The sequence below is a fragment of the Miscanthus floridulus genome, chromosome 10, assembly GCF_019320115.1.
Source record: "Miscanthus floridulus cultivar M001 chromosome 10, ASM1932011v1, whole genome shotgun sequence".
Classification (NCBI taxonomy): Eukaryota; Viridiplantae; Streptophyta; class Magnoliopsida; order Poales; family Poaceae; genus Miscanthus; species Miscanthus floridulus.
Window position 1 is genome coordinate 55056268 of NC_089589.1, and position 24006 is coordinate 55080273.

Consider the following 24006-nt stretch of genomic DNA (forward strand, 5'->3'; position numbering starts at 1 on the left):
ATGGATATAAGTTGATGCACTATATGGCTAGCTCTCACAAAGTGATATAAACAACATCTGGCAATAATTTTGCCCAATACCAACTATGATCGGCCACAATTTTATCTCTAGGACTTTATGTCCACTTGAGAATAGAATTATGTCGTCCCCAAATATCCTCCATATTGTGTTTTTGCGATTGCTCGCAACTTACCATATGAATTCTGGATTAATTCCTACAATACTTCAGGTCTAAGTGTATGATACTCTTACTGAGGAATCATCATTAGCATGATAGAGATGCTCTATTATCTGAAGTATATTGAATTTTTAGATTCATGACAAGTTTGATGCCATGTAATAATGCCATCCAAATAACTTTAATGGTAAGATTTAATGCAACAAGAAGTAGCAGCCCCATGCATTCCTTAGGGTCAAGGCATTTCCCAAACATGACAAAATCATACTTTGTCCCAATTGTGGATGTTACAGCCACACAACTTGGAAATGTCATGCCCCGAGACATTTAGTTGATCAGTATTACAAATCCATTGGACATAAATATCTGGCTCACCAATAAAGATATGAAGCACGCTTCAATCTTCAACCTGACACCACCTAGAAGGCCAGTTGTTCACAACAAGTTTCATGACGAAACCAAGTAGCAACCAAAAATTTAATCAATAAGTGGGTCTTATGAGCATGGATAAGACGATCATCAAATTTACTTCGCCTGATCCATTTTAGAGACCAAAAATTTGTCTCCCATTTATAAAGATACCTAGTATCTGCGTCCCATTTTAGTGTTGTAATATAAAATATTGTCATCAATTTCAATCGATTGAATATCATAATAATGTGCCATCACATTTGATATTCTATTAAATTGTATGTAATCTGTATATCTACAAAGAATTTCATTAAATTCTTCATGATACATATAGATTTATACGGGAGTCAATCCAAATGCAAAGAAATTTTTTGCCTAGTGGACAGTTGCACCCCAAACTCTATACATATATAGGGAAGCAAAATATTCCTAAACTCTTACATAGAGACAAAAAAAATATTTTGATAATCGCTTTGCGCGATGTCATGATAGTGGGTTTTGGTCATGCTACTATCATACTCCCTATTGGTACTCAAATAATAATCATGAATCCATTATTGCATTCTGATTCCATAATGTACCCGATTCAATTATAGAGATATCTGTCAATGTGGTTTCCATATCGAAACCCCAAGATGACAACTAAGGGGAGTATTTCCTCTTAACAATGGATATGGCACATCTTGTACTTAAACAAAACATCCACAGTTGGATTAGACTGCATATAAATAACTCGTATCCAATGTTGTGTACAAAATAATCCTCTCCCTTGATGTCAACAAGACTTGGCACATTTGCCTCAATTATTCAATCATAGGGATAACGTGAGAATTATTGTCAATTCTATTGGTCATGCAGAAATTCCCAAAATCCATAGATTTTGTGTGCACCGTAGTTGCCATAGGGGAATTTAATTTTAAGGCCCTCTTACCTTAAAATTCAAATGTAAAGGCACTCAATTTCTTGAGCACATTCAAGTACATACTAGTGACCTCACTTAACCATTTTTGTGGACTATTAGTACTCACTTTGATGCATCCACAATATAGTCCCACATGTGTCTCTTAGTCATGAGAACCACCGTTATACCAAACCCATTGCTCAAAATCTTCGTAGAGCAAATTATCTTGAACGTGGGATCAAATCCATTTTACATGGAACTGTTTGGTTTCTGGGAACTATATATCAAGTACCTTATGTCCATACGAATAATGGTTTGATTGAATCTCTTATTGAGAATCAAATTAATTGAATGACCTATTAAAATATAATTGTAATTTACTAGCACTAAGTTGGTTTCATGCGGCCTTACACACCGCATCGTTAATTCAAATTCATCAAGCTACACTTATACAACTCCCTCCGTTGTAGTATGTACGTGGAAGTTTGGTCGTAACCAAACATTTCCTATCTGCGCATCAAGTATGTTTGCACATACCGATATCACCACCCCAACATACCAATGGGCATTAGGGATCCCAATGATGGATTATTATCCATTATTCATAGAATACCTCGGATCTCTACAGGGGATTTATACATTGCTCGTATGTTGATCATAATTTGAGGATAATCCTAGGCATTAGGGGGAGATTTATACCACACAAAGAATGCTAGGAATCAAAAGAGTATCATATATTGATAATCAATCCTCACATCCACATACCAAAGAATCTAAACCTAATCATTTAGAACATCTTATACTTGCATCATATTGCAAATAATCTGCCAGAAACATTTACTAATAATAAGGGTGTCACAAAATCCTCTTATCCTGCTCATAATGCGCCCGAAAGAGTGGAGGTACCAATTAAAACCATTCAACTCCCACTTCTAACAAAAGATGGGGAGAAATATGGCCGCTCCTTAGGATAATGTTCCAAGTAAGTGTCTGAGGATACTGAGGACTAGATCCTCCAAATCAGTAAATCCAAGCCAACCTCAAGTTGGCAGACACCTAGTGGATCAGCATCTAAAACCCAGATCAAAATCCAGCTGGAACAACGGTTCACCCAAATTCTGATCCTAAGATATCGGAACACCCTGACTCCATAATTATGGGAAATGACATTGAGTTCAAAAGGGTTAACATTTTCACATGCTATATTGATTCCAATGAATCAATCATTTAAAGACAACAAATTGTCGCGACATATACTTCTCAAAGATTGCTCTTCACCTTACTAGATCTAGACCAAAGTCCTAGGCAGAGTGTCTTCACACTCAAATTGGGTCAAAATAAAAGGTGGCAATTAAGGAGAATTGCTCTTGTTCAATGATGAGAAGTATTACCACTATAATATCTTCTCTCGCAGAGTTTCTTTTCAGAAGCAAGGTGGTGAACAATGAGAGCTTGTAGCATATGGTTTCATGCAGAGACCTAGCATAACATACCCCATGGTATGTGTGAAAATTATGTTCCCAAATTCAATTATTGGTAGGTCAAATGAATTTGATAGATTCAGACGTATAAGTCCCAATGGACTTCACATTCTGAATCCAAATACAAATTTCAACATACATTGTGTATAATTCAGGTTACAACATAACTTGACACAGTAAAGTTGATTGTGGTACAACTTACTGATTGAGTTCCTTCCAAAGAAGGATTACTCTAATCATGATTGTGTATATGTGTTTGTAAAGAAATCCTAAATTGGATTCCCTATCATCTCAACACATATTGATTATTTTAATATCATCAAGATACAAATATAATTAAGCAATCATTTTAGGTACAATTTCCATCATGTGGAATTGACCTCTAAGACAGATTTAAGATGAGATATTTGGGTAAAACCAAATTATGCTTAAGTCTTAACTTAAGTACCTATATCAGTATACCAATATCCAATTGACATTGTCTATCAATTTCCAAATAATATTGGACATCATATCCATCAACTCTTGTCGTCATTCAATCCCTAAATATGGACTTCTATCCATTTAGGGGATGACAACCTTAATTCCATAAAGCGCTCATGTATCTTGCAAATAGCAACAGGCCTGATATTGCATTTGCAGATACCTTGCTAGCACAAAATAGCGCAACTTCTACAACATCGAAAGGTGGGAGTCAAAAAGGATATCCACATATATTCATATGGTAGTAAAGGATTTTAGTTTATTATTAAATAAACTAAGACACGACCTAAGTGGAGTATCAAGATACTGGCTACTTAATTCCCCAACGCCAGATCATATACTGATTTTATTGTGGTAGAGTCTCCACACATGAGTCATCAAATTTTGACTCCAATGATTACTTCCACTTATCATTTTGAAGCATCCTATATGCATGACATCATAAAGTGATCAAATGTCCCCAACGCCAGATCATATACTGATTTTATTGTGGTATAGTCTCCACACACGAGTCATCAAATTTTGACTCCAATGATTACTTCCACTTATCATTTTGAAGCATCCTATATGCATGACATCATAAAGTGATCAAATGTGATCCCATAGGGTCATCAACCATTATCTACAAAGATAAGGTTGCTTGTATTGTCAAGATGCAAACAGGTCATATAAGAGCAATATAATTAAATATATTGTTCAAAATGTTTTATCCCCATAAATTACAAAATATTGGGAAATAAACATCTTGCAAAACTAGTATTGCAATATTTTTGCAGATTCACTCACTAAGTCCATAGTTACATCCACATTTCATGGAATTGGTATTCTATGACTTTGAGAGTTGCAAGGTTCGGGGGGAGTTTTCTCCTGGATTATAACATGTTCAAGCATCATGTTGTACTATTTTCCCTCTATAAGTTTTCCTCACAAATGTTTCTCATAAAAGGTTTTTAATAAGGCAATATCAATACAAGAATGTGTTGTATTTTCTATTTTCCCCATTGGGGTTTTTGTGGGAAATATCAAAGACACATATTGCCCTCATAACTCATCCATGTTTTTTCGTGAAAAGGTTTTTCATGTGAGTTATCCAAGAAGCAATAACAATAATATGTCGTCACATTTTCTCCAGATTTTCCCACTGGGTTTGCAAGAGTTTTTGCAGCATATCACTTTACATTGTTCCTCATATTTTTCCAAAAGGTTTTTGGAGGAGTTATCTTTATGTCGTATCTCCAATATTTTTCCCATTAGGGTTTTTTAATGGGACACCAATGACATAGTGGTTTATTTAAATCACAAATAAATATGTTATTTTCTCCTTATTTTCCAATAAGGTTTAAAAGAGTTTTTATGGCATAGCCATATATTCCTCAGATTTTTCCCATTGAGTTTTTCGAGGAATTTTAGCTGCTAATCACAGCTACATTGATCTCAAGGAAGATTTGATCAAGTGGGAGTGTTGTGAAACGACGCCACCAAGAGACGCATGTTCACGAAGTGATCTCATCCATCAATTACAAGATTAGTGGATAGGATTAGATAGTTTGTTTTACTCCCAAAGGGCAGACCTTTGGGAATAGTCGTGTCTCTTCGTGACACCCCTTCACTTGTATAAATATATTTCAGAGATCAATGAAAGTAACAATTCTACCAATCACTTGTTCATTTACATTCACTTTTAACACATGCAACCAAATCGCTAAATCAGCACTTTCTCCATGAACACCTCCAGCTTCACATGGTCTTTTGCGTGCAGTAAGGGGCACCATTTCTGCAAGAGATGCACACCAGCATAGATTACACCAGTTGGTCTTCGCGCGCCCTATCAAATAATATTCTCCTCTGATTTCTTTTCTGTAAAGAACATGACATTTGTGCATCTCAGCACAAAGACAATGCATTGCTGTTTTTAAGAATGTTTCCCATAGTTCTAAGGCTGACTGCATTAGTGCCACTGAAAAATGTAGAGTGGAAAACAAAAGCAACAAAATATAAACCCTATTAATGGATAGAAAATTACATAGTATCCGTTTCACTTAAGTACAATTTTAATGGTATTGAACCATATCTCTATGGGCGAAGATCATCAAATGCACTGATTATCTTTGTAGCACATGATAAATAGGAGTCTGATGCAAAACAAGAAGTTGTGCTCACATGTAAGGCTCAATGTTGAACATTCAATCTTAAATAAATGGTGATCAAAAGATAAAAATGGAACATTTCAAACGCCCTTGCAAGGCATGGTGTTTAACTAAAATTATGAATCTTTATTGCTTTCCAGCAAGAAAACTCATGCCCACATATTATCATGTTACTTGACTTCACCTTGCATTGTATGTCTCAAAACAGTTCCAAACACCCTTGTTTAAAGTTTTTAACTCATGGAATTTCATATCTTCATGGTGACATCAGAATATCTTACATTATGTTTTAAAATTTAAATAAGTTTCAAATTGTTGCAAGATCACATAGTAGTCAGAGGCCTGAACAGCAAAACAGGCCAAAAGTAAGATCCATATACCCACCAGAATTTCCAGTTCCATTGGTTACCAGGTGGCAACTGTTGGACTTCATAACTAATTATCGCTAGTTAAAGAATCCTTCTTGTAAATATTAGTGGAAACTGGAATCTCGATTGTGTTTACAGTGTTACATCTTGTAATAACCCTGTCCACAATGACATCAGTGGCTCCCTGCGTCCGCTGCTCCAGATATCCACTGGCAAGCCACTTCCATCCGTGGCTCGCCACCCGGTGGTTGCTCACCCTTGCGCCAACATATGGTCTGCTTTGCCAAGAGGAGGTTCGCTCCACCTTAGAGGCGACCGCTACCACATTGGCATAGGAATTACAGATAAGACTGCAATTGCTGAATTGCTAATTTCCTAAATATCTTCAGAGATAGAAAAAAAGTAAAGCATCATTTGTTTTATAGTACATGCCAACTATCTATCCTCCGAAAATTCCAATGTTAAGTGATATTATTAGAGTACAGTTGAAATTAGATTCATGAAAAGGGGTGCCATTTTTCTTCTGCTAGACTGCTACCATCTTCTGATTCACATGCCACCAGTCTTCAAACAAAATTCACCACAATAGATATGCAAATATTTATCCTAATGCATTCATTGTTTCTATAATGTGCTCTCTTAATTCATAATTGCATACAAGATCTTAAAGAATGCCAAAGGAAAATACTGGCCCTTCGGATGTGGATAGTTGCCATAACAGATGTAAATAGTTTACAAGTGTTTTGATTTACTGAAACCCCTCCCTAACCTGGTCCAGCCCCTCTCAAATGAAAAATGATATCTTCAGTATTCCACAATATTCAGCTACTATCTTGTGCCTTCCAAATGTGAACAGAACTGATTCAGTTGTGTGCATATGTGCTTCAAGTAAGGGTGAAAATAGGATCTAGATTACCATTTTCCAGGAAAATTCTCAGAACAATGAATTATACAATATAAAACATTTATGTGTGTGAGAGAGAACCTTGTGCTGCCGAACAAGGAAATTTGTTATAAGTTATATGGGATATCTAGTATGTAAAAGAGAAATTAGGTTCACCTGCTTTCTATAAGAATACAAATCACTGCAACCAAGAATCGTAATGTTTGATAGATAAGCCCAGTGCCCTGCACTTGTATCTTACTTTTCTGCACTTTACTTTTACTTGGCTTCCAAGCCATGTATTAGGAATATGCTCAGCATCTTAGAATATGCTAGAGCAGGTGAGGAGGAGAGCTGCCGGCTGCTTTATAAAAGCAGTGGTAGACCATCTTGCAAGATAAGCCAAAAATCCTTTGCATTTCAATTCCAACAAGTGGCCTATGACCAAGCTACCCTCTGGGCTTTCCCCAATCTGAATCTAAGATCCATTAGGAGGCCAACAATTGGTATCGGAGCCGTCTAGGGTTCTTTGGGGTTTCAGAGAGCAGCCATGTCCACCAGCAGCCAGAGGGCTAGGCGCGCCGCAGCCGCCGCAGAGGAGATCAAACCCAGAGGCACGGTACAGGGAGCTTCGACCGACAACCGCGCCACGCGCCTTGCTGCCATAGAGGTGGCAGCTATGCAGGCAGTCGCGGTGGCCACGTGTGTAGCGGCTGCGGCTGAAGCCACGACCGCCACCACTGCCACGCTGCAAGCGGAGATGGAGTGCCCACCTGCTGGAGGATCGCGTAGCCCCGCGAGGCGCCGACCGGTCTCGCCCTCACCGGAACGGCGTCGTGGGTGCTGCGGCTGCTTGCCGGTGGTGCAGACGGTCTACCGTGACTCTGGAGCGGGGACGCCATGGTCGATGCTCACAAGAACCAACTACCATGAGTGGAGCTTGTTGATGAAGGTCAAGATGCAGGCGCGATAGCTCTGGGACGTGGTCGAGTTCGGTGATGCCAAGTTCCATGACGATCGGTGGGCGCTGGAGGAGTTGTGCGCCGCTGTGCCGCTAGAGATCGGTGCCTCCCTCGCCAACAAGGCGACAACAAAGGAGGCTTGGGACTCCATCGCCACCGCGTGCCTTGGCGACCACCGGATCCACCGAGCGACGCTGCAGTGGCTTTGACAGGAGTGGGAAGGCCTCGCCTTGAACCCCGGTGAGCAAGTCAAAGACTTCGCCTTTCGCCTTTCTAGCCTAAAGGAGCATATGGCGCGCAACGGTGACACCGACATCATAGACGCTTGCGCGGTGGAGAAGCTCCTGCGCTGCATTCCCAAGAAGTACTCCCAGATCGTGCTGGCGATCAAGACGCTTCTTGATTTCGAGGCGCTCTCCATCGAGGAGGTCACGGGGAGGATCAAGGTGGTGCAAGATCGCAAGGAGGTGCCCCACACCGAGTCAAGCACCGCCGGAGGCAAGCTGCTCTACAACGCCGAGCAGTGGCGGGCCTTCGACAAGAAGAAGAAGGACAAGGCTTCTGGCTCTAGTCCGCCCAGGGAGCATCGCCGGCGACCACACGGCAGCTAGAAGGAGGAGAAAGGACCTTGAGGGCAAGCTGGTGCAGATGGCAGCGAGCGCAAGGCGACCCGAGATGATACCTGCCTCAACTATGGCAAGACTAGCCACTGGGCCAAGGACTGCCACCTTCCTCCATGCCGCAGTAGGCTAGCCCATGTCACGCAAGCAGAGGAGCTGGACCATGCTCTGTTCTTGGTGCACGGGTGTGTTGAGCTGTGACAAGAAACAAGGGAGGTGGAGAAAGGTTCAAGCTTTTGCCCTCCCGCATCGGTCGGCTCCGCCCTGCTCCACCTTGACGAGCCGCACACCCACGCCTTCCTCGGCATCGGTACCGGTGATGACAAGATTGACGGCTAGTATCTCGACACCGGCACCACCCACCATATGACTGGTTGGCATGAGTTCTTCTCCGACCTAGACTCCGGCATGAAAGGCTCCGTCAAGTTCGGCAATGCCTCCACCGTCAAGATCAAGGGGGTCGGCTCAGTCATGTTCACCACAAGACTGGTGAGCACCGGCTGCCCACCGGTGTCTAATACATCCCCATACTAAGGAACTCTATCGTCAGCTTGGGACAGTTGTATGAGAACGGCTCGTGCGTGGAGATCGAGCACGGGGTACTGCGCATCTAGGATTGCCATCACTAACTTCTCGCCAAGGTGAACAGAGGCACCAATCGCCTTTATGTCCTCCATGTGTAGGTGGTGCATCCCGTGTGCCTTGTAGCCCGCCATGATGATGACTCCTGGCGATGGCACGAGTGCTTCGGGCACCTCAACTTCGAGGCTCTGAAGCTGCTCGGCAACAAGGAGATGGCACGGGGCATACCGCGCGTCGACCATGTGGAGCAGTTCTACGACACCTGCATCCGCACTAAGCAGCGGCGGCTCCCCTTTCCCCGCCAGGCAAGCTTCCGAGCTAAGGAGAAGCTAGAACTTGTACACGGCGACCTCTGTGGCCCCGTGACACCGGCTACACCTGGAGGTTGGTGCTACATCCTCCTTGTCAACAACATATCACGCTACATGTGGGCAGTCGTGCTCGACACCAAGGTGGCAGCTGCGGATGCCATCAAGCACCATCAAGATGTTGTAGAGAAGGAGTGCGACCGCAAGCTTCGAGTGCTACGCATGGACAATGATAGTGAGTTCACGGTGGCTGAGTTCGCAGCATACTAGGCCGATGAAGGGATTCAGCGCCACTACTCCGCGCCATACACCCCGTAGCAGAACGGCGTCATCGAGCGCCGCAACCAGATGGTGGTGGCTACCGCCCGCGCCTTCCTCAAGCAGAAAGGGATGTCGGCGATCTACTAGGGGGAGGCAGTGATGACCGCCGTGCATCTACTTAACTGCTCGCCGACCAAGGCGCTCAACGGCAAGACGCCATATGAGGCCTAGCACGGGCGCAAGCTGGCAATCGGCTACTTGCGGGTCTTCGGCTGCCTAGCATTCATCAAGGAACTCAACCACGTCGGCAAGCTTGACGATCGTAGCTCACCTAGAGTCTTCATCGGTTGTGCTGAAGGGGCTAAGGCCTATCGCGTACTCGACCTGGTGACACGGCGCGTGCGGGTAGCACGCGACGTTGTGTTCAACGAAGGCTGCGGCTGGGCGTGGGACAAGGCGGCTGACGATGGATCCGCAGCAGCTCTGCATGACTTCATCGTCAAGTATGAGTGGGCTGGAGGACTAGCGCTGGCCACTTCAGTAGCTTTACTAACCACTTCACCAGCTTCACCGACCACACCAACAGCTCCACCGTGCTCGCCTTCACCAAATCCAGGGAGCTAGGAAGCTCATCGGCGGCGGTCGGAAGCTAGTCGGCAAGCTAGCCGACCACGTCGGCAAACCAGCCGACCACGTCGGCAAACCAGCCGACCACGTCGGCAAGCCAGCCGACCACATTGGCAAGCCAGCCGACCACTCCAGCACCCTAGCCGATCTCACCACCTCTGTCCCCAGCTATGGCATCCTCTGCTTCGCCCGCTGTGACACCAGTGCACGCAGGGCAGCCGAAGATCGAGTATGCAGCGCTACTGGAGGACGATGAAGACCGCTTGGACGCCTACTATGTCGATGAGCCTCTGTGGTACCGCATGATGGCGAACATCCTTGGTGACCAGTCTACTTTAGAGCAGGCAGAGCGGCTCTTCGCCCAGCTTCATCTGACGCACGCCGTCAAGCTGACCACTTATGCTGAGACGCAGGGTGATCTGGCATGGTGGGCTACGATGGAGTAGGAGCTCAAGTCTGTCGAGTAGAACCGCACCTGGGAGTTGGTGCCACTACCCGGCGGCCACCGTCCCATCACCCTCAAATGGTTGTTCAAGCTCAAAAAGGATGAGCAGGGCATGGTGATCAAGCACAAGGCGTGGCTGGTGGCGCACGGTTTCGTCCACAAAGAGGGGATCGACTACGATGACGCCTTCGCCCCTGTGGCACGCATGGAGTCAGTCTGTGTCCTCCTCGTGCTGGCGGCTTAGGAGGGGTGGTAGGTCCACCACATGGATGTAAAGTCTGCCTTCCTCAATGGCAACCTCAAGGAGGAGGTGTACGTGCGCCAGCCATCGGGTTTCGTTGTCGTCGAAGAAGAAGATAAGGTGTACCGCCTGCGTAAGGCCCTCTATGGCTTGCGGCAGGCCCCACGCTCCTGGAACGCGAAGCTCGAAGCCACGCTCAAGAAGATGGGCTTTGAGCAGAGCACGCATGAGGCGGTGGTGTACAGGCGGTGCAGCGAGCGCAATGTCCTACTGGTTGGCATCTACGTCGATGACCTCATCATCACCGGCGCTGAAGGACAGAAGGAGGAGACGTTCAAGGTGCAGATGAAGAAGGCGTTAGACATGAGCGACCTCGTCCTCCTCTACTTCTACCTCGGCGTCGAAGTGCACTAGGATGCCAGTGGCATCGCCCTTCACCAAACCTAGTATGCCAAGCGCATCCTCAAGCTCGGCGGCATGATGGACTGCAATCTGGCCCACACCCCAGTGGAGGAATGGCTCAAGCTTAGTCGAGACAACATGGCGGAGGAGGTCGTTCCAACTTACTACCGGCGGCTGATCGTGAGTTTGCGCTACCAGGTCCATACCTGGCCTAACCTTGCGTTCGCCGTCGGGTATGTGAGCTTGTTGATGGAGCGGCCCATGATGGAGCATCTGTAGGCCGTCAAACACATTTTTCGCTATGTGGCGGGCACCCTCGACTACAGTCTCCACTATGGCAGGGCCCCCAACACGACGCGCTTCGTCAGCTACTGTGACAGCGACCTCGCTGGCGACGTGGACACCAGCAAGAGCACAACTGGGACCATGTTCTTCCTCAGTGGTTGCTTGGTCAGCTGGCAGTCCCTCAAGCAGAAGGTGGTGGCCCTCTCGAGCTATGAAGCAGAGTACATCGCCACCACCACTGCAGCAACTTAGGCACTATGGCTGCCAAGGATGCTGGCAGAGCTCCTTGGCAGGAATGTGGATGTGGTTGAGCTGAAGGTGGATAGCAAGTCGCTCTAGCTCTGGCCAAGAATCCTGTCTTCCATGAAAGAAGCAAGCACATTCACATCAAGTACCACTTCATCAGGGACTGCCTAGAGGATGGGAGCATCAAGGCCAGCCACATTGCCACCACTGATCAGCTGGCTGACATTCTCACCAAGTCACTGGGAAAGTCCAAGTTCCAAGAGATGAGGGAGAGGATTGGGCTACAACAGATCATTTCCAGTGCTCAGCACAAGGCTTAGGGGGAGAATGATAGATAAGCCCAGTGCCCTACACTTGTATCTTACTTTTCTGCACTTTACTTTTACTTGGCTTCCCAGGCATGTATTAGGAATATGCTCAGCATCTTAGAATATGCTGGAGCAGGTGAGGAGGAGAGCAGTCGGCTGCTTTATAAAAGCAGTGGCAGACCATCTTGTAAGATAAGCCAAAAATCCTTTGCATTTCAATTCCAACAAGCGGCCTATGGCCAAGCTACCCTCAGGGCTTTCCCCAATCTGAATCTGAGATCCATTTGGAGGCCAACAATGTTGAGACCTGTAGAAACAACTTGAGACGTATTACAAATAAAAAATGCTCTAGTAGTATTCAAAAAACATGTAACCAATGTATACTGATTTCGAGCAGTAAAAATACCAAGATAAGCTTGACAACCTTGCAGCAGTTGTCATCGACTACATCCTTCCTGTCTTTAGCAGTAATGGTCGCTTGAGCTGCTACACATAATTGTATAGACTACTCCACAAAAGTCATAAGGTCTTGTAGGTTCCTGAAATGCAACGCTATCACTGTCAATGACACTATACCAACAAGCTCAGGTTTAGCATAATTTAACAAAACAAGACCAATATGTCACGAGATGGCAATAATTAAGAACGACAAGTAACTTGCCTAGCAGACATCACTTGCAGCAGTGATCTAATCAGGGAGAGCTTGCATGAGCCTATGTGGCCTCCTAGGAGAGTTGATGGGATGTTTGTCAGACATCCATTCGCACTTGCATCAGACAGGGTGTTGGGAGAAGTGTCCTAGCAGGCAAAGTACTTGGGGCCTTCGCCGATGAAGGTGGGGGCGAAGGCTAACTCAAAGAAGTCGGTACCTCATGTGACACAATTAGGGTTTCATTCGTTCATTGGACTCTCTCTTTATATGGGGTTGCTCTCCCCTTTTTATAGGTCACTGTAAAAAGTAAAAGTCCTTTTACATTTATACCCTGCAACTGACAAGGCATATCCTAGAGATATTCCCGTACAACTAGAGACCTCCGGGGGTATCTTTGGCCTTCTCCTTCCTAACCGCCTTACTCCATGGGCCTCCCTTGAAGCCCGCTAGAGGCCCAACAGGTGCGCAGAATGAGCTTCCTCTAAGAACCCGGTCCTTGGGCGGTGAAGGCTTGGCCTTCGCCGATCTTCCTCGGCTTCCGCATTCAATCATCGTCTTCCCCCTGGCGACCTTCGCGACCTCTCTCCGCGCGCCGCCTAGAAGAGCTCCCGGCCTTCACCGATAGTGCCTTTGCTTCCACCGGGCCTTCGCGTGGTCGTGCTGTTGTGGGCGAAGGCCGTATGAGATCCCCATCTTGCGGTATGCTCTGAGCCTTCACTGGAGGTGTCTTCACAGGCCCTGTGCCTTCACCCAGACCGAGGGCACTACCGAAGGCACCTGCATAATACCTGTAGAAGAAAAACACAACAATCCATATTCCAGATTAACAGTTAGTCGTTTGGCAAAGAGAGAAAGGGGGCTTGCCTTCGCGACCAAGACATATGTGTCCCAACAGTTCCCCCCTGAGGGTCTGGTCTGGCGTAGGTCGGCCGTGAACCTTGTTTCTTCGCTGATGTCAGTTCACGAAGGCTCCCCCATCTCTCCCCCGAGGCGCGTTGTGCCAGACCCCAATTGTATGGCGTGTCCTTTTTTGGTTGGTTGCGGGGGTTATGGAATCAAGTCATTTCTGAACTAATGTGACCGTTGGTGGCAGAAGTTGAAGCGCACACTCGTGGGTTATAAAAGGAGGTTGGTGAAGGCTCCCTCCACTTCAATCCACCGGCCGTCGCTTTCCCGGCTTTTGCATTCTTCTTGCCTTCTCCTAGTTTTAGCTTCCAAAACCTTCGGAGGCGGCTCCACCCGCTAGCCCGCACTCCCGCTAGGCTCGCTTTAGTGGCCCTTACTCTCGCTTACTTGGCGTGAGGGCCAGTGAGTGGGCTAGGCATTTTGAGGAGTGTATGATGGTAAATGCGAAGGCCCAAGAAGATCTTGATAACGTTGAAGCTTTTGTTGGAGATCCGATTCCCAAGGGCAGAGAGAGAAAGGCCACAATGAGGAAGACATGTGATTTCGAGCCTTCACTGACAGAAGAAATGATCAGTGAGCTGGCAGCGCAAGGCTGTTTCCCTGAGGGCAAGGGGAGGCCTTCGGGTGGTGAGACAGTTCCTCGTCCGGAGGTTAACAAGGCTATTGTCTTCAAGGACTTCTTTGTTTGTGGTCTTCGATTCCCGTCGGTCACCTTCCATTGGCTTGTGCTGGGTTCCTTCAAGGTACAGCTGCACCATCTTACCCCCAACAGGATTCTTACTCTCAGTAAGTTTTACTGGGCGTGCAAGTCATATGGTTCAGAACCAGACTGGTTTTATACGAAGACCTCCGGCGTGAACACTAGGGACAAGCATGGGAACAAAGTTGTTCGTTACCCGCTCGCCTCTACCATGGAGGATATGGGGCCTTTGACTCGTTTGTCTGCGTATGTTGACGCAGCGTGGAAGGCCTACGACTTGGCCTTCGGTAGTGCCTGTTGCTACTCCGGAGGCCGGGACCTCATGGATGAAATGGTGGCCTCTAGATTATAGCCATTGGGTAAGGACAACCGGCCTAAGATGACCTTGGAGGCGGTAAAGTTATCGGTCTTCGGGGGAGAAGAAGGCGTCTGGTTTTCGTGTTTTGGCCTTAAACGCGAGGAAGATAAAAATGATGCTGAAATTGTCGCCCAAGTTGAGGCAGCCACTATTGATATACTTGGCAATATACCTGAGCATGAGTATCTCGCTCGGCAAGCTATCGGAGGCACCATGCCTCGTTTGAATCGCGTCTTCGAGGAGATGGGTGTGGTTTATGGGGACCATAAGGTCCCAACGAAGGTGTTAAAGTGAGTTGAAGACAAGGCCCCGAAGGCTGCCACGGTGAAGAACATGACTGCCCGCTTGCAGTCGAAGAAAAGGAAAGCTTGGAGTCGAAGAAATGGAATTCTGGCAAAAAGGAGGCTAAGGACGTAGAGGAGGCTGGCGCCGGGGCAGATGAGGACGTACAAGTTGGAGCTGAGATTCCATAGACGGAGACCTCCACCACCTGTGGAGACGTAGACTTGATGTCCGCTGCTCTTCAGGGGTTGGTTACCGATGCTTCTATTGATGCCCCTGATGTTGAGCTTATGCCATCCATCTTTGGTCCTGGCGCAGATGCGTCCAGTTCCGAAGATGAAGATGCAGGCGTGGGCGATTCTACTGCGTCCAACAGCGCTGATGCTGCGTCTAAGGGGCGCACGCGGTCCGTGAAGGCTTCTAGCCTAGAGGAGTCTGAAGCGGAGTCAGAGGACCGGGCGAGTCCTGTGGGGTCTCCGCACCTCGTGGATATTGATATTGCAGATGCTGCTCAAGGCATCTTGAGTTTGGGTAACAGTCCGTTGGTTATTTTTTGTGTTTTTTTTCTTTCTTTGTCTTTTTGGCTTAGTTGTCTTCGCTTAGCAGGAGTGCTAGCGCTAGGCCTCATCGGCAAGGGTGCTGGTGAAGACAAGCCGGTGTCGCCTGTCCGTGGCCTTGCCTTGCAGTGGCGGAGCCTGAAGCGAAATATAGAGGGGGCCAATTTATCAATTGAATCCATAGGTACACAAGTAGTGAAGAAATTAATTTTAGTAGTTATAGTTAAGTCATAGTATATAAAATACAATTGACAACAAAATAGCCGAGCATAAAAAATTCTCCAAAACGCAACATGAAATCTTGATTACTAATAAAATATTACTCAAACAATCACTTCTAATACGCACACTATGTAGATTTTAGACTGAAAATTCAGGGGGGCATGTCTGACCTGGCCGCTGGCTACAGTGATGACCCTGGCCGCGGTCAGTGACTCATGAACAGAGGAGACCTGTGGGCTTCACGAAATCATAGAGGCAAGGGGGGGCCATGGCCCACTATGGCCCCTGTGTAGCTCCGCCGGTGTTGCCTTGGAAGGTTTGGGCGGTTTGGCTATCGGGGCTGAGCTGCCCGGACATGGTGGGCCTTCGAAGCCCACCCAGGCTGGCGTTGAAGGTTAGTTTATATTGCTTATAATTCATTCTCTTCACCATACAATGAGTACTAATGTGCATTTTGTTTTCAGTAGGCGGCTCTTCTGACACTCTAAGTGGGTGGGTGGAGGCACTTGGCCAACTATACAATGTCTTAGGAGGTTGCTTACAACTTCTTGTCTGTTCTTGTCATTTTTGTCTTACTTTGCTTATGCGTTGATTTTCTGCAGATCAGGCCCGCCATCACTTCAAGAATATTGACATCCATCACTTGTTGCGGCTAAATCTTGAGCAGCAATGCGTGGTATGTCTTTGTTTGGTCTTCATTTAATTAGGTTGTTTTTGGTTGATTTGAACTTAAGTTTCTACAGAGTCATCACGTGGCACAGGCGCTGGAAGAGCGGGCCTCTCGAGAGATCATCCACCATGATGAGACTATCAAATGTCTCCAGAAGGAGCTTGATGGTCTGACCGCGGAGAAGAAGCAGCTTGAGGAAGCGGCGGAGGCTCTTCGGGTGACCAAAAAGGATTTTGACGAAATGAAAGCTAAGGAAGAGTCCTTGGACAAGGCTTTGGCTGGGTCGAAGGCTGCAGAGGACTTGGCTTTGGAGAGTGCACAGAAGGCCACCGAGATTGCTGACAATCTCCGCAAGGAGATAGATGTTGAGAAGACCTCGAGTGCTTTCCTGGTCACGGAGGTTAAGTTGCTAAAAGGGCAACTTGATGAGGCGAAGACGTTGGGCTTGTCTTCTGCTGAAGCGTACACCACTGCCCTCACTGGGTTTGGCAAGGTTACGTCATCTCTTCCAGCTGGGGCTTCAGCCTCCGCCTGTTTACTTGGATGTCCACCAACTTTGCCAAGCTTCCAAACTTCGTTGGCAAGATTGCGGATTTTGTTGCGCTTTCTAGTGCAACTAATTTTGCCAGAGCTTTGGCGGAAGGTGGCTGTGAGCACATTGAGGCGCTTAAGCGGAAGGACTACGAAGACCCGGTGGGGCTTGGCGAGATCCCGAAGCCTGTTTCTAGCGTTGTCCGTCGCTTCATGGGCTATTTTTGGTCCAAGCTCGGACGACTGGATGCTCGTTCCTTAGCAGAGGCACGTCGGGTTGAGGTTTGTCTTCGTGCAGTAGGGTTTTCTTACTTAGAACTTGTTTCCTTCTTGTCATAATTTATTATTTCTTGTGCAGGATTTAAAGGCTACGGTGGTTGCTCGTGCAGCACGGGAGGTGGAGGCTCGGAAGACCGACAAGGGTGCTACAGCGGAGTCATCGCGTGCTGCAGAGGCTCGGAAGCCTGAAGGCCCTACAGTTGGTTCGACCGCTCCGGAGGTTAATCCTTAGGCTTAGTTAGATTTTTAGGAGTAGAATGAGGGTAGTGAGGCTATCTTCGCATCCTGCACTATTTGTACAGAGAACTTGGTTTAGTGATGTCTATGTTTTGGACAGAATGTAAATTTGTCCTGCGTAGGTTGCCTCCTGTGGGTCTGTGCAGGACATAACTCCTTTAGTAATGATGAAGGATGGCATTTATGTTAATGGAGACCTTTGGGATTACTGGCGTGCAACTTTTCCACGGCCCTTGGTCGCCGATATGGGGGACTTCATGTTGGATGATAGAGACGATGAGCGTAGTGAGTTTGTTAGATTGCTCGCTTGGCGAGGGCCTCCTCCCCCCCCCCCCCTCCCCCCCCCCCCCCCCCCCCCCCCCCCCCGTAGTGTTTAGGCCCATTGTTTATGTTATGGCTAGGGGCCTTCGGGCCATGTAAACCTTTGGGATTACGCGCTCCCTATCTTGAGCTTGTTGTAACTTGTTTTCATTCTAGCTGTATGCTTGGTTTTAAATAAACGAAGGCTTATTTGATTTCATCCATTATTGTTACAGTATTCTTTGGAATGAAGAAAGCACCTAATTGATAGCGCTAAGTCCCTACTACTAGCCTCCGTTCTTTATTTGTAGCATCGAAGGTAGGCACCCTCTAGCGCTTTAGGGTAAGGAAATAGCAGTGCCTGTCTTCGATCTTGTTGTTGTTCCGAAGGTTCCGCCCCTCTGCGGGTGCCCTCCGCGGGCTGTAGAAGTCATGCTCGTGCCATGCCTTCGTCCCTGCCTGTGTCGAGGTAGTCAGCCTTACGGTCTTTGTGGCTTTGTTGCTCAATGTCTTATGACTCTTGCTAGTCGACCGGAGGCTACTGCACACCCTTTGAGTTGATGGGCTGCGAGGCACTACCAGCTGGGACCTTTGGCTGCGGGGGGATGTTACGAGCCTTCGTGCGATATCTACCCGTAGCCTTTGGCTTCAGCTGGTACTTGGCGGATGGAGGTTGTACATCACCCTATGGAACGAGTGTATATGTTCTTCTTGACCTTCGTCCGGTGCCTCGAGCTTCTCTTTTTACAAGTCTTCGCATGGTATCTTTTTTGTTTGCTTTAGTATGTGTAAGGATACTCTAGATTCCATCGTGGTGGTTCTTCCCTTACTCTCCTGTTGTTAGTGGTTTTGAAGGCTAGGCTTCTTCTTTGCAGTCTAAGCTGTTGGTGATGTGATGGAATGAGTAAGGTGGGGTGGTGTCAGCATCCTCTTTTATAGCCTGGAGTCCCTTCCTTGCATAAAATTTGGTTGTTGGGATAGATGAGTGCTTTGAATATGAAAGTGATTTGCAATTATTGTGGCATATTGTGTTGTACTTCTGGTATCTTTGGTAATTTATGATTATGTACTTGTTTGGTGTATGTGATTTGGGAATATTTTTGCCCTGATGCCTGATGAGGATAGGTCTTCGTCAGGTATTCTCCCAATGCCTATGGCGAAGATAGGTCTTTGTCGGGGTTCTGGCTTTTTAGCCTGACGGTTGACACCTTGATGCCTGAGGATTGATAGGTCTTCAGCAAGGGTAGGTGCTTTGGTGCCATGGAGATCATTATGCACCTATGAGCTTTTAGCTGTGGGTGGCGGAGGGTTCTCCTTGTCATGAGTTGCTCGTCGAATGGTGTGGCTCCGTTGCTAGCCACTTTTGACCTTCGCTTTCAAATTGTTTTTGACGGGGGTTCCTCTTTATATTTTAGAGGGTTTTTGCATGGGTCCTACCTCGTTAAAAACCTCACCTCCGCTAGGAGTGCCCCTCTGTGAGGAAAAGAGTATAGGCCCATTGCTTGCTTGAAAATGTAAAGACAAAAAAGTAATGCTAAAAAGAAATGAGGTGGCCTTCGCTTATATTCCCGCGAAGACCGCCGTTACAATCAGATGTAAAACCTCTTCAAGTTGTCGATGTTCCATGTGTGGGTAGTTGTTGTCCCCTCGGTGTCTATCAAGTAGAAAGAGCCTGGTCTCCCTACGGCCTTTGCCGTGTATGGTTCTTACCACTTTGGTTGTAGCTTGCCCACATTGGTTGCATTTGGTCTTCTCCTTAGGACTAGATCTTCGTGGTGTATGTATTTTCTAACTAATTGACTGTCTCTCCATTTCTTAGTTTGTTGTTTATACTTGTTGATGTTTTCCGCTGCTTCTAGCCTTATTTCTTCAATAGTTTCCTTGGAGTACGCTTCATCTGAAGCTAATGCGTGCTTTAGTACTCGAAGGCTTTGATGCTTGGCTTCTTTGGGGAGCATTGCTTCTTCCTCGTATAGCAGCTTGAAAGGGGTAAAACCCGTTGCTCTAGTTGCTATGGTATTGTGTGACCAGACAACTCTAGGCAATTCTTCAACCAATTTGCCTTTGCGAAGGCTGAACAATGTTTTAGAAATTGCTGAGAAGACCACCCTGTTTGCTCTTTCTACAACACCAACTAATTATGGGTGGTAGACAGATGCGAAGGCTAGCATTGTCCCAATGTTTTTGTAAAACTCTCTGAAATTGTCCGAGTCAAATTGCTTGGCATTGTCCACTATGAGAATTCTTGGTACTCCAAATTTGCAGATTATGTTCTGCCAAAAGAACTTCTTCACTGACTCTGAAGTGATGTTTTCTAGGGTTTGGCTTCAATCCATTTTGCGAAGTATTCTATTGGCACAACTGCAAATTTGTTCCCCCCTTGCGAAGGTGGCAGAGGACCTAAGAGATCCATGCCCCATCTTTGTAGTGGCCAAGTGGCTGGTATAAGCTATGTTGTTGTCGAAGGCCTTATTTAATGAGGTGAAGTGTTCTGACATGCTTCACATGTCTAGACAATGTCTTCTGCATCCTTGATGTGCGTGGGCCAGTAGAACACTTCTCTAATGGCCTTCATTGACAATGCTCTTGGGCCTATGTGTGATCCACATATTCCTGAGTGTATCTCTTGTAGAAGCTCCTTGCCATAGCTCTACGTTATACACTTGAGTAGTGGCTGCACAACGCCTTTCTTGTATAGGGTCCCATCCACTAGTGTGTAACTCCTTGCTCTGGCTGCCATTCTCAAAGCACTAGGTTCATCTTCTGCTTGGTAGGCGCCATTGATTTGGTCGATGACCAATTGCCTCCAATCTTCTGTTTTGGTGATTAGGATTTCTTTGAATGCCTTCGATGTTACTGCCATTGCTGGTGCTTCTAGTTTCTAGAAAAAGGTTCCTTCTGGCATAGGTAGGTTGTTTGCCGCCACCTTCGCAAGCTCATCTGCCTCTGAATTTTCTACTCTTCGTATGTACTTGAGTGTGAACCCATGGAATCTATGCTCTAAGGCTCTCACAGTTGCTAAGTACTTGACCAATTCTGGCTCCCATGCTATGTATTCCTTCTCTACCTACCCTGCTACTACTTAAGAGTTTGTCTTCGCCAGTATTGTTTGTGCACCTAGTGCCTTGGCTTTGTTAAGTCCTAGAATGGGGCCTTTGTATTCGGCTATGTTGTTTGTTGCTTTGAATGTCAACCTGGCTGCGTACTTGGATCGGGTACCAGATGGTGATATCAATATAGCGGAGGCTCCAGCTCCTAGGTGACCCCAAGCCCCATCTGTGTAAAGTGTCCATACTTGAGCTGGTGGTTGTAAATTTGATTGTGACGAAGGTGTCTAATATGCCATGAAGTTTGCCAGTGCTTGGGACTTTATTGCTGCTCTTGCAACATAATTTATGCCATATTGAGATAACTTCATTGCCCATTTCCCAATTCTTCCAGAGGCTTCTTTGTTGCTGAATATGTCACCTAGTGGTTGTGCCGAGGGTACTGTGATTTCATATGCTTGGAAGTAGTACTTCAACTTTTTTGAAGATAATAGAACAGCGTAGGCTGTCTTCTCAATCTCTGAGTAGTTTAGCTTTGCCCTAGCCAACGCTTCTGATACATAGTAGACGGGTTGTTGGATGACCTTTGAATCACTTTGTTTCTCCTAGACTAGGACTCCACTCACCGCATGGTCTGATGTTGCCACATACAGTAGCAGGGGTGCGTCTAGGCATGGTACCATGACCATGAGGTTGCTAGCCAAGTAGTTCTTAAGTTGCTAGAAGGCCTTCGACTGCTCTGGTCCCCATTCTAGCTTGTTTGTGCTTCTTAGAGCTTTGAAGAATGGCAAATTGCGCTCTGCAGACTTTGAGATGAATCTGTTTAGAGCTGCTATTCTGCCTATGAGCTTCTGGACTTCCTTCTAGGTTGAGGGCTCTATCATTGAAAGTATGGCCTTCATTTTATCTAGGTTTACATATATGCCTTGGGGCCCTATTATGCACCCTAGCATCTTTCCTCTGCTTACTCCAAAGACACACTTTTCTGGGTTGAGTTTCAGTCTTGCGGCTCTAAGATTGCCGAAGGTCTCTTTGAGGTATTCAATGTGATTCTCTTCTCTCTTGCTCATGACCACAATGTCATAGACATATGCTATGATGTTTTTCTACAACTGAGGTCCAAGGACTACTTTGGTCATTCTTGTGAAGGTTGAGCCTGCATTCTTGAGACCTTCGGGCATCCTAACAAAGCAGTATGTGTTAGAGGGGGTCGTGAAGCTTGTTTTCTCTTCATCTTCCTTGTTCAGCCATATCTAATGGTATCCTGAGAAACAATCCAGCAGGGAGAAACGCTTGTAGCCAGTAGCTTTGTCGACGGAGGCATCGATCCTTGGAAGCGAGAATGGGTCTTTCTTGCAAGCTTTGTTCAAGTTTGTGAAGTCTATACACATCCTCATTTTGTCGTTCTTCTTTGGGACTAAGACCACATTTGGTAGCCAGTCTAAATACTTGACTTCCCTGATGACCTTCGCATCTAGCAGTCTTTGTACTTTAGCTTTTGCTGCTAAGATTCTATCTTCTGACATCTTCCTCTGTTTTTGCTTTTTTGGCTTCATGTTTGGGTTGATGTCTAGAGAATGTTGTATGATGTCTCTGCTAACTCCTTGCAAGTCGGAGGCTGACCATGCGAAGATGTCCTTGTTCTTAGCAAGAACCTCCAGGAGTTCCTCCTCTTCTTTGTTGGAAAGGTTGCCTCTGATGTAGACTTTCTTGTCTAGGATTGTGTCTTCGAGTGGGACCGTCTTTGTTTCTTCTTGTTCTTTGAGGTCTGTCTTCCCTTTAGGCATGTCCGGAGGCTTCGGGGCGCTACTGCTAGCTATTTGAACAAAGTTTATGTTCCTTTGAGACTTGTGGACTACTCTTTCTATTTTTCTTGCTTCTTTCTGACGGCCATGTACAGTGATGACACCGTGAAGAGCTAGCATTTTCATACAAAGATATCCCATGTTGATGACGACATTGAACTTGTTTGCAAAGCCTCTGCCAAAGATTATATTGATGGGTAGTGAAGGTCGATGACATTGAAGGTCACGTACTCTATTCTTCCATTCTGTTGGTCTCCAAAAGAAACAGGCAGAGAAATTTTCCCCAAAGCTTCAATTCTCTTACCTCCAAAATCGACCAATGGAGAATCTAAAGGCTACAGTTGGTTTTTGCTTTGTTTCATTTGATCGAAGGCATTGATAAAGATAATATTTGCTGAACTCCCTGAATCAACCAATATCCTATTGACTTCCCAAGCTACAATATTTGCCTTGATTACCAACACATCTGTGTGAGGGTAGCTCCCTAGGTTGAGGTCTTGCTCGGAGAAGGTCAAGGGTGTCTTCGACCAATCTATGTAGTGGATCGGGCCTTGTACTGCTACATTGTTGACAAGTCTAAAGTGATCCTTTTTCTGTTTCTTTGTTTGGAATTCTAGTGATGAGCCTCCAGCAATTGTAAGTATCATGCCAATGGTGGGTAGAGTGTATGTGGATTGAGTTGGTTCTCTGAAAGGGGTTTGTTTTTTGGGGTGGGGCATTTGTGCTGTCTGCGGAGGTGGGGGTAGGGCTTCAAGCTATCTATTTGGAACTTGCATAGGTTGGCATGTCTCAATGTAAGTGATGTGCGGAGGCCTAAGATTTACATAGGTCAGATTGGCCTCCGCTCGGTGATTACTGCACTGCCCTTGTTGAGAGGGTTGCTGGGTAGTAGGTCGCCATGCGGGCAGGAAGCTAGGGTAGTATGTTGCTGCAAAGGTGGATGGGTGTATCTAGGTAGAATTCAAGCTTGTATGCATGGGGCAATATGGCTGCTGCTACCAAGCCACCGCGGAGGTATGGTTGACTTCCCTTGTTGGTTGATGCTGTGAAGGCTATGTGTTTTCCTTGTTCTTGATTCTTTCTTGTGTTTCTTTGGCATCTAGACAATCTCTAGTGATGTGCCCCTTGTTCTCCCCATGGAAGAAGAAGTACTGCCTTCGGGGCTTTTGGTTTTGATTCCTGTTCCAATTTTTGCCTTGGTTGTTTCTTCTGGTATCTTGTTGGTCGTAAGGCTTGTTGCTTTGGTCTTTTTCTTGCTGTTGCTGGTTGCTTTCTTGATTTATGTTAAGGACTTGCTAGTCTTGCCTTCGCTGTGGCTGAT

At 46.2% G+C, this 24006-nt stretch overlaps 1 pseudogene; it reads right to left on the reverse strand.

The window, feature by feature from the left end:
* Positions 1 to 24006, reverse strand: part of LOC136488672 (ankyrin repeat-containing protein NPR4-like) — a 61783-nt pseudogene that overhangs the window by 32905 nt on the left and 4872 nt on the right.